General features: G+C 37.3%; 1 pseudogene; it reads left to right on the top strand.

Annotated features, from left to right (window-relative positions):
- The first annotated feature begins 386 nt into the window (after positions 1 to 386).
- LOC124974466 (olfactory receptor 4S2-like) lies at positions 387 to 1,468 on the top strand (annotated as a pseudogene).
- Positions 1,469 to 11,352: the final 9,884 nt, after the last annotated feature.

Raw genomic sequence — 11,352 nt, 5'->3', positions numbered from 1 at the left:
CACATAACACTATATCCACAGAGTTCTTCCAAATGTTGATTATATCTTTTATAGAAAGAGAACTAAGTGAGTTTTTATCCACAAATAAAAATAAACTCAGATATCTAAGATAAACTCTTAACTAGATATGTGACTTTCATTACATTTAGATGTGATTTATTTCTCTGGACTTTGCTTCCTCATTTAAAGTGAATAAACTGGAAAAGGGATATTAGAGAGGAAAAGGCATCAGAATAAATACACTTTAATGCCAACCAGCAGTCAGTACCCATTTTTTTTCATTTTCAAATACTCTGATCATTCATTTATTCTGAGTTAAAAATAAATCTTGAAAGTCTTTCTTTCCTTTTTTTTTTAAGTAATATAATTCTTTCAAGAATTTGACCTATTGGACCCATTCCATGGAAAAAATAAACAATGTAACTGAATTCATTTTCCGGGGCCTTTTTCAGAACCCAGAGGTTGAAGCAGCCTGCTTTGTGGTGTTCTCCTTCTTCTACACAGTCATTTTTATGGGAAACCTCCTCCTCATACTGATCATCTTTATGGGAAATCTTCTGAAGACTCCCATGTATTTCTTCCTCAACTCCTTGTCATTTGTGGACATTTGCTTCTCTTTGGTCACAGCCCCCAAGATGATTGTTGACCTGCTAGCAAAGAACAAAACTATCTCATTTGTGGGGTACATGCTGCAAGTTTTGGGGGTGCATATCTTTGGTGGTCTGAGATCTTCATCCTCAAAGTAATGGCCTATGATAGTTATGTGGCCATCTGTAAACCCCTGCACTACATGACCATCTTGGACCGGAAGAGGTGCAATATTTTTGGGGACCTGGGTAAGTGGATTCTTGCATTCCATTATCCAAGTGGCTCTGATAGTCCACCTAGCCTTCTGTAGACCCAATGAGATCGATCACTACTTTTGTGATGTCCGTCCTGTACTCAAACTTGCCTGCACAGACACCTATGTTATTGGTGCTGTTGTGACAGCCAACAGTGGTACCATCATTCTGGGGAGTTTTGTATTTTTGCTCATCTCCTATAGTGTCATTCTGGCATCTCTGAGAAAGCAGTCAGCCGAAGGAAGATGCAAAGCTCTGTCCACCTGCGGTGCCCACATTGCAGTGGTCATCATGTTTTTTGGTCCCTGTGTGTTCACATACATGCGCCCTTATGTGACCTTCTCAGAGGATAAGATGGTGGCTGTGTTTTACACCATCATCACTCCTATGCTAAATCCTATGATTTATACTCTGAGAAATGCAGAAGTAAAGAATGCCATGAGGAAATTGTGGAATGGAAGGTTTTCGAGAATGCTAATGGCAAATAGTTGGAAGTAATAATATTATGCAGAATAATCTTAAGTTTTGTCAGTCTTGCTTATACACAGTTCACAACAAACAAAATTATGACTCAACTAAATTTTCAGGAGGAAAAAATTACACAAAAACATATTGTTAAAAACTAGGCTGTCATTCATCATTACTTAGTAATTGTTTATTTATTAATCAAACACTTTCTTAAAATATCATGACTATCTTACTAAGCACAGAATCTCAGCCTCATTATCTTCTCTCATTTTTACCTGTTTTCATTTTCTTTACATGATTTTAAAACCTACCCTGAATTACTTGAGTTGTTTACAGGGTTAAGAACTCTCCCGGTACATATTAGCAACAGTGACACAGTTATCAGGGTATAAATATGATTTGCTGAAAAGCATGTTTTGAAAACATTAGTTCCTACAAAGTTTGAATCAAACAGCTTTCCTGTGGCTCTGCACTCCTCATTACCCTAACACTTTTGTTTCTGTTACACACAGACAATGATACTTTGGGTGGATTAATTTCAGTTTCTTAGTGGGGACCACGATACAGGTGATAGAGCAACAGAAAATATCAGGTCTGTGTCTCTTTTACTTGAAAATGGAGTGCTCTTTCCTGCACCCTCCAGGGAAATGAGGTCAAGGGACACAGAATTTCAGTGAACATGAGGAAAAACGTTCAGGAGGCCCTTTGTATAACACGGTGACTGTATGTGATAACAACATTGTAGTCTAGGAAAGACTAAGACTAAGGACATCTATTGGAGGGTTCTCATAACCAAGTAATAGTGTTGACGAGTAAAATGTAAATGGAATAATCACATTACATTGTTTAACTTTAGAAGCATTGTTAATAAAGTATTAAATGTGCAATAAGTACATCATTTTTTCATATTGTTTAATAGTATTTACTGCAGTTCAAATCTCAAAATGAGAAAGCTTAGGATCTCTCTATTTCCATAAAAGCAGTCTCAGTAAAGATAACAATTTCCTAAAGAAGGACACAACTATCAAAACATGATCCTTTATTATTGCCATTATAAAATATTATGATGTCAATTATGTCTAGGGTCTAGAATTTAAGATCTGGGAGAGATTTGCAGATCATTTTAACTATGTATTTTGATACAGAATCACAGAAGTAAAGAAATGGACATTTACCTTCTATAATACTGTGTCAATTAACTGAGTGGTATTAGTATGGGAAGTTGGAATACATCAACTCCTTTGTGATTGATTTTATTTCTAAAATTCCTTGCAAAATTTCTCTTGATGGTGATGCAGGGGCTTCTAAAATAAAAAAAAAATAAGCAATGTGACATTTCTTCCATTTATACATTTGAAAATTAGAGAAAGAATCAGAGTAATAACTTGCAGATACATAGAACATGCTCTGAGGAAGTTTTATGCAAAATATCAGTTCCTAATATGTTCTTCACCAGTTTTCACCTCACCTGAAGCATTATGATAGCATGTAGTTCTCATTTTATTGGTAATAAGTTGCTTATGATATCCAAGAGCCCTCAAATGTCTGGTTATCCCCCAGGCCTCCACATACCATCATTTTCTCAATGAAACATTCTCAATCTTTTTCACCCCAAGGGAAACCCTGTGCCTATATATCAACTGTCATAACCCACAGTTCTGTATAAGTTTGTAAAAGAGAGATACTCATGGAGACTGGCCCATATCAAAATGACTACTACTTCTGTGATGTGTTCCCCATGCTGAAGCTAGACTGAGCTGACATGAGGCTCCTGGACATGACAATCATTACCACAACAGGGTGATGTCCCTCTTGATCTTTGTTGCCTTTGTAATTTCTTACATCATCACCCCTGTTCATGTTGATGAGTCATTCCTCCAAGTGCCCCCTCAAAGTTCTCCATCTGCCCCTCAGACATCACTGTGGTTTTCCTCTTCTTCTTGTCCCTCTTCTTCACCTATGTCATGGCTGACTCTGCCAGCAATGGCAAAGTGTATGCTCTGTTGACACCATTGTTTTCCCCTCACATTGTTTTGCCCTCATTTACACACTGAGAAATACAGACATGAATAATGGGGCCGGGAGAGAGTGGGGTCAAGACAAGCTGAAGGTCACTGGAGCCTCTGGTGTTGGAGCCCTTAGCCTGATCCAGTTCCCTACCCAGAATCGATGCCAGCAAACACAGCAGTGCTAAGGTGGGATGTGCTGTCTCCCACAGGAGCAAGCCTTGATGAGAGAACACCCCTGGTTGCTCACTGTTGCTTTATTTCTCTGAGATTGTACACAAGGCAAATAGGTCAGATGACCTCTAGGTCCCTCCTAGCTCTGACATTCTTTAACTCACAATTCCCATCATGATCTCACACATAATGGGCTTTATAATTCTGTTATCAGGGCAAAGTATACAAACTGTAGGTATGTTCTGCTGTAGGAAACAAACATCTTGACTGAAAAACCTGCTATATGTTAAAAGAGATGGAACTGCCTCTATTCATTGGTTTTCATTGAAATAAAGAAAAATTAAATCAATTTCAAAACTTGAATGCATTGTATATTTTAGCTCTTTCAGTCAACATGTGTTTCTAAAAATATACAAGGCAATATGATTTTATCACTCATACTTTGCTATTAGGAATTGCTCTAATTAATTCTTAGTACCCTATTTGTGGTGTATTTCAGTAATTAAAACTTTGAAATTTGAAGAGGAACATGGCATTTTGTATAAAAGTAAAAAAAATTAAAAATTCTACAAAAATGAATGTCTAATGTCTTCCTTCCTTATATCCTTTTGAGAGAAGTCACTTCTATCATCTGTATTATAGGGAAGTTCAAATATTAGTGTCAAATTAAAGAACAACTTGAGTGTTCTTGTGTTTCTTTTCCATGGAAGATCAGTGTTAAAAAAAGAAAAAAAATCCAATGTGCTCAAATGGGTACACTAAGTTTGTAATAGAATGAATACTGCATAGCAGTCAAGTCCCTGGGGTAAAGTCAAACTTATTTTGATACCACATTCTTCTTATCCTTACCTCATCAATTTCCCTCAGTTCCTGCTTCTGTCTGTTACCTTCATAGAAATCCCCACATCAGGTTCTGCATCTGTGGAACGCAAAATGACAGGGAAACGGATGAGTCACAGGTGAGATTCAGGTTCTGGCCCCCATCACAAGATGGATGAGGATATTGAGAATATGGAACAGAGAGATCTGTGAGTCTTTGCAAGTGAACAAAGCTGCTGTATATCCTGAAGAAGTACTCTTCTGCTACCAGTAGGTGGTCTTTCCACCCCTGTCTACAGATTACTTGTCATTGCCTAAAGATTCTCTCATGGCCTCCCTTAGGCAGTTGCCCTGAAATAAAATGGTGCCTTGGCTTAGGACTAAATCCCACTTCCCTTCATTACTTCTAGACCTATATCTAGATTCAAGTCTAAAGTTACCCCAAAAGAACTACAAAGCGTGACCCTGACTAGGTGCACTACACTCCTAAAAAAACGACATGATTTTTCTAATATATGGAGATAGGAATCCAGGAACATATGTGTCAATGAATATCAAATGTGGGATAATGGTGGAACAAACAAAGTTGGATCAGGCTAAATTTATAGATGCAAGTTCACAAAGCAAATGCTCTTATAGTTGTGTGTCATGAAGTTAGGAAGGGCTCTTTTTGATTAGTTAGCTGCAACAAGGACCAAAATGTAGTCCTTGTGAGCTAGAAGTGCTGAGCTTTCCAGGGTTAAGGGTTAGAAATGTATTCAAAGGCTTAGAGAAATTGGAATGCACTTGTCATGTCCCTCGCCCGCAAGAAAGCACGACACAGGAATCTTCCTTCAGCAGTTTAATAAGGACCTTAATATTATAAAACCATGGTTTTTCTTCTTCTCCCCCTTGAGCCGAACTCATACACTTTTATACTCTAGCAATAGCCAATCTACTCCTGCCACTTGGCCTATGTTCATAGGTGCTCCCATTTGCAACAGTTAGTTCAACCAAATATGGGCTTGTTTACCTAGAAAGCACTTCAGGAAACCAGCGCCATCTTATCATGGTGGCGAGGCGGCTCACCACAGCTCCCCCTTCTTTATTTTAGAAACACAGGTGAAGGTAGAGGCCCTATCATACTATGCAAAAGTGGCAAATAGTGAACGTCAGTCCCAGAGTGGCACCTTCTCCGGGCCTTATAAGTGGCTTGGGACCGTGCCTGTCTTAGGTTGAGGGGTCAGCCCATATCCTTACCCGTCATCAAAGACTGTAGATCATGCTACAGCTTCTGTCTTAGGTTGGTATACAGCCACCTCCTACATTACCCGTCTTTGACTACCGGTCCAGCATACTCAGCCATACTTGAAGGGAACTGCCGGCCTCTAAGGCTGTCATAACTTGTTGAAGGATGATTCGATCTCTCTGTTGGGTGTTCGTAATTGATAAATTAAGCAAATGAGATGTAAAACACCTAAAATATTAGTCTTAGGGAGCCAAGGCCTGCCCAATTTTTTTTTTTTTTTTTTTTTTTTTTACAAAACCTAGAGCAGTAGAGAACCATTTGACCATTTCAGATACAGGTGCCACATTTACCCTAGTGGTATTGACTCACATAATATCAGCTCTTGGTTGAGGGGTAAATTGTCAAACCCATATGAGTAAGTACAAGTAAAATAGTGAGAAAGATTTCTAGACAACATAGCTACATGTCTACCATTATAAAAAGTGATAGGGGTAACATAAACTGCTCTTAAAGAAAGAACACATCCCAGACCCGTAAGTTCTTGTAACAAGTCCACTTGTTCTTGTAATAAGTCCGCTCTTTGATTTACTAGGAGGATGTCTGTTACTGTGATCTAAGAATGACAGTAAGATTATCAAATTTATAAGATCAATTGGCACATAGCTGAGTAGATATGATTTTAGACAAATTTGCTGCATAACTAAGATTATGATAAGCTACAGGTGTAATGCACAGTCCCAGCAGATGACAAATACACCCCACGTTTAACAGTTCCTGTAAAATGTCCATTTGTTCTTGAAGTAAGTCCACTCGCTGGTTTACAAGAAGAATCCCTGCTTTTAGGTGTTGATCCACTGGTTGCTGAGTGGATAAAGCAGTAGCAGTCTGTTGAACCACATTATTGAGTGTAGCTGCAGACTGTACTGACGCATTTAAGGCTACAGCTGCTGCAGTGGCTGCTGCCGCTGATGCAACTACGGCGGTAATGACTGCCGCGGTGATTCCAAAGTCCCTCTTATTTCTGGAAAGCAATACTGGCAATTCATCATCTGTAGCAGAGACTGGGACTGGTAGGAAGGTAGGAACACACATTAAGTCTGCCAGCAGGAACCTAGAAGCATTTTAACATTGAGAGATAGCACAAATCTAAAGTACAATTGAGAGAAGCAGTTGTTTTGTTACATAGTTGAACTGTTCCTCCTAAGAGACTAAAAAGAGGTTGTAAGTTAGTTTATTCCGTGGAAACACACAAACTGAGCCACAGCTCCAGTAAAGCACCGGGTTACCCTTATTACCCAGAGTTAAAAAAAAAACCCAAACAAAGAGACAAAGAGAAAGTTTATCTTTAGGGGACCTGAAGGTCTCCTTTATTCCCCCTTTTTGTTTATCATGGATAGAATCTTATATCCATTTGTCCATCCTGCCTCGGTTATCAGTTTGCTTAATCATTTGGTACTGTTGAGTAAGGACCATAGTTTGGATTGTTTAAAGGGAATAATACAGACTTCTCCCGGCAGGGAGAAAGGGGCCATGGCTGATATTTCAAAAGTCCCGAGAAGTGAGCGCACCCTACATCCCCTATAGGTCAAAGTTTCCTTTGTTCTTCAGTTCTCTCCCCCCTTACCTTACTCTCCTTCCTGCCTTCGTGACTAGGCCTGGTTTTGCATTAAGTGAGAATCCATGGGCAGGGGGAGGGCCAAGGTGATTTAGGCAGGTAAGGGCCCAGGGGGCATTAATTAGCATCTCCTTGCTTGCAGTCCTTGATAAAGGCAGGTAAATTTGGTAATCAATGGGCTCCAGAGATCCCCGACATTTTCAAAGGCAGATGGCTTCATGGCTTCATTTCCTCAAATTGACCTGACTCCCTATTTCTACACTAACTACCTGTCCTTAATTCTGGCTTCATTCCCCGTTTTAGCTATAGGAACTCCCAACTGCTTTAAGGAAAAGGGGGCGTCGGTCGTTCTGGCTGCTTCGAAGCTGAAAGGGGGCAGTGAGGGGCAAGCAGTTTGGAGTTCCTTTTTTAAAAATCGGGTCAATCGAGGGGTCCGAGGTAGAAGTCTGGTTGGGGAGGAGCAGGTTGTAAAGTCATCTGGGGGTGGGTGCTTCTATGATAGAAGAACAAAAAGACATGAGTACTGAAATGAAATTAGTACAAAGTAAATGTTGCAGCATCTGGAACATGCCACTGAGTATCATGAAAATGACAGAAGTCAATTTCTCACCAGGCAGGTGGAAGAATTGAGAAATTGTTCCCATAACTAGACTTAGCAAAGGCTGGAAAGGACAAGGCCTTTATTTGGGAACTTTAACATTGTCCAGGTTATCAGGAATGTAAACACAACATTTAACTCTTAATGTCATAGATATCCCAAAAAATATAGTTAAGCTACTTAAGTCATCTGATTTTGGAAAATATCCCTTTATTGGTATAACCTGTGTTTAGTAGAGAGCTCTATACTTCTGTTACTTAGGGCTAGGTAATCATACGAGCAAACATAGATTAAGTCTACCTGTGTAGCTTAGGAAGATCTGTAGGCCTTAAACTGACTAAAAACTTCTGACTCTGGCAGTTTCTCTTGATAGTTATCAGGCACATTTGCTAAAGAATCTTTCTTTCATTTGTAGCTTCCAGTCTTTATTCTAGTGGACTAACATAAGTGTACATCTTAAGTTACATTTAATTATTATTTCTCTTAAATGCCCAAGAATGGCTATATTTTGGTTTTCACTGTTTTGCTGGGTGTCTAGGACCAAGCTGGTCAAATTGACCTGGTTCCTGTCTTGTTAAAGAGTCAGCTGAGTTCCCACAGTGGCAGAACCATTGGTTAGGCAGGGTCTCCTTGATGAGGTGACTTCCTTAGGAAGCATTAAGGGATGTCTCCCTTTTTTCATGACCCTCCTCTGCAGCAGATGCACTGAGTGATTTTTCATCCTCTAGTCTCAACAATCTCCTTGATCAGGAGGTTGTGTGACCCAGATTTGCAGCACTCCTTAGAGAAGTCCTCTTATTCCCTGGGTTCAGGCTGACTGAGGGCAAAAGATCCAAATACTGGCCTATCTTGCCTTCTGTATTTAATTCCAATCTCTAAGTTTGATCTTAATCATCCAGCAAGCCAGTTTCACCAGTCATAAAGTGAGAGTACTGGGCTTTAACTTTAATGTTCATAACTTTACAGTTATTTACCCTTTTATCTAACTGGAGTCTGCATTAGTTCTGGAAGTTACTACTATCTGTTCTATAGGTGATGGCTTATTATCACAAGTTACCTAGGTTGCGTGTTCTTGAAGCAGTTACTTCTGCAAAACATTAACAGGTAACAGTTTTACAAAATGAAATTAGCAAGAGTAAAAATATATTCTGCTTGTATAATAGCTATCTTGAATTTTGACTGAGAACCACATTATATTTCCTATTTGAGATCATAGTAATTTTACAACAAAAACCAATCTTTTGATTATAACTTTAAATAAGCTGAAGTCTGACTTATTTTGGAGTCACTCTAACATGCAGTAAGGTGGGAGGCAGAGCCTTATCTCAGGTAAGGCATGACTCTTTATAGATCTTAAGTGTTCTAATTCTGATGTTGATCTTTGCTTCTTCCTTAAATATCATTAAGTAGTTTACATATACTGTTTCCTGAGTCTATACAAACTTTATAATTAACACAATTTAACATTGTATCTAAAACATGAATCAAAGAAAGGCTGAGAGAGCTTTTAACTTTCCTTTTGTGTGTCAAAGTGGCAAAATATTTTCATGTTTCACAAAATTAACCTTTAAACAAGTCAGGCTCTAATGTTTAGAAATACATTTACATTTGAAATTTTTTATCTCAGTGTAAAATATAACCAATTTTACATATACCCTATTGATAACAGGTCCTCTAATAGAACACTAAATGATAGAAATAAATTCCCAATTAAAATTTAGTCTTTATAAGTTTAAGATTACCATTACAGACCAGTTTAATCTGGAGAATAGCAACGTGATAAATTTCCTGCTTTAAAAACTTGTATACCTGGAAAATATGAACACATTTAATATACAACTAGAAACCATTTCACAATTACCTTGACACTTTTTTTCTTACCAAATTTAGTTTTTAAAGAAAAATTTAGACTCTGTAACACAGTGCAATACTTTAACAGTTGTTTAACCATAATTGTATACACCCCAATTTTTAAGACTAATTGTTCTAAAGAATAAAACTTAAGAGACACAAAGTTAAGAGTAAATTAGTGTTTCTAAGAAATCCTTGCCATTTTACCATGTCATTTTACCATATAGATTAAACTTTGGCTTATATTAGAACATTAGTATTTTACCTTAGGAAAAACCTTAAATAGCTTTAACTGTTTTACATACATACAACCAACTTAGTTATACAAAGACTTGTTGAAACTTGCCCTTTACTTACACACAGACTTTCTTACCCAGAAACATTTCCTTTTCCTTTTTATTAAATACATTTTAAACTCAGAACCTTTTATTTTCTCTTTTCTATCTGTTGACCCCTTTTTGTTCACATTCTGAAACAACTCTTATGAAATTTTTGAATTTAGATAAATCACTCTATTTTAATAAGATTAAATATTTTGTTGTTTATAGTACTCTTAATTGAAACACAGGTGAAACTTTTGGGACCCTTTATATATAGAATTCCACTTGTTAGGACATAACTTCTAATAACCTTGTTTTTAGTTTAGTGATGACAGAAAGCAAGTTTAAACCCTTTTTATTTACCAACCTATGAAAACACCAATAATGTTTAAGTATGTTACCCCATGTAATTTAAGAAGTTAAAAGTACTTGATGTTATTTAACAATTAGCATTTTAACTTTGTAAATTAACCAGACGTCTCTACAAACACATTTGAGTAATCCCATACATGTTAACTCCAATTTATTTATTTTATAAAAACCAAGATATCAGACAAGTGTCCTGAACAGGATCTGTTGCCTCTTTCCTGCTGAAGAAAAGTCCTAGAAGCAATTGATATTAGACATTGTTTAACATTAACATTTCATTAGTTTGACCACCTGGGGACTTGCAAGTTATTTTCAAATATATTTTACTTTTATTAGTTTACCCAATTTAAATTGAACCTTTTTAAATCACGTGAATAAAAGTATTTGGATCCATTTTTAAATTTTAATTTTAAGAGCGCTCAGTTTTGACAAAACATGACATTAGACAGCACAACATAACACATAACACAAAATCAAAGGCCTTGTAACTTTATAGGTAAATGTTCATTGCAATGAAACAGATGTTTAAAAACTTCAGTTGAATAAAAAATAGAACTGATCAAAAAGAAAAAAAAATCATTAACCTAGGTATGCAGGATCAAAATTATGAGCTCAAAAATACAGCATCAAAGAAAAACAAAACAAAACAAACGAAGAATCCTAGAAAATAAGTTAGTTAAGTTTAAAACGGACACCCTTTTTTTTTTTTTTTTTCTTCTTCAGGTTACCCCTCCTCCCTCCCGCTGAGACTGCTGTAATTTACATTCCATTGCAGGCTTTGACAAGGCCAGGCAGGGGGGAGGGAGGACTTTTTAACCCTTTTTTTTTCCTGGTTGAGAAATCAGGTTAGGTTTGAATGCAGAAAATCATGAAACAATTATCTCCCAATACTTGTGGGGACTATGGCTATTATATTATGTTCCCACTGTGGAATAATTAACAGCCCCTCATTTAAAAACCACGGAGAGACCTTCTCTATGGTATCAAGGAACGTTCGAGCTGTTTTTTTTTTTTTTTTTTTTTTTGCTTTTAGTGGCATTCCATGACTTTTTAGCAACTCCC

Source organism: Sciurus carolinensis, unplaced genomic scaffold (assembly GCF_902686445.1).
Source record: "Sciurus carolinensis unplaced genomic scaffold, mSciCar1.2, whole genome shotgun sequence".
In the NCBI taxonomy this organism is placed as follows: Eukaryota; Metazoa; Chordata; class Mammalia; order Rodentia; family Sciuridae; genus Sciurus; species Sciurus carolinensis.
Note: the sequence above shows the minus strand (reverse complement) of the source record. Positions and strands in the feature narration are given on the sequence as shown.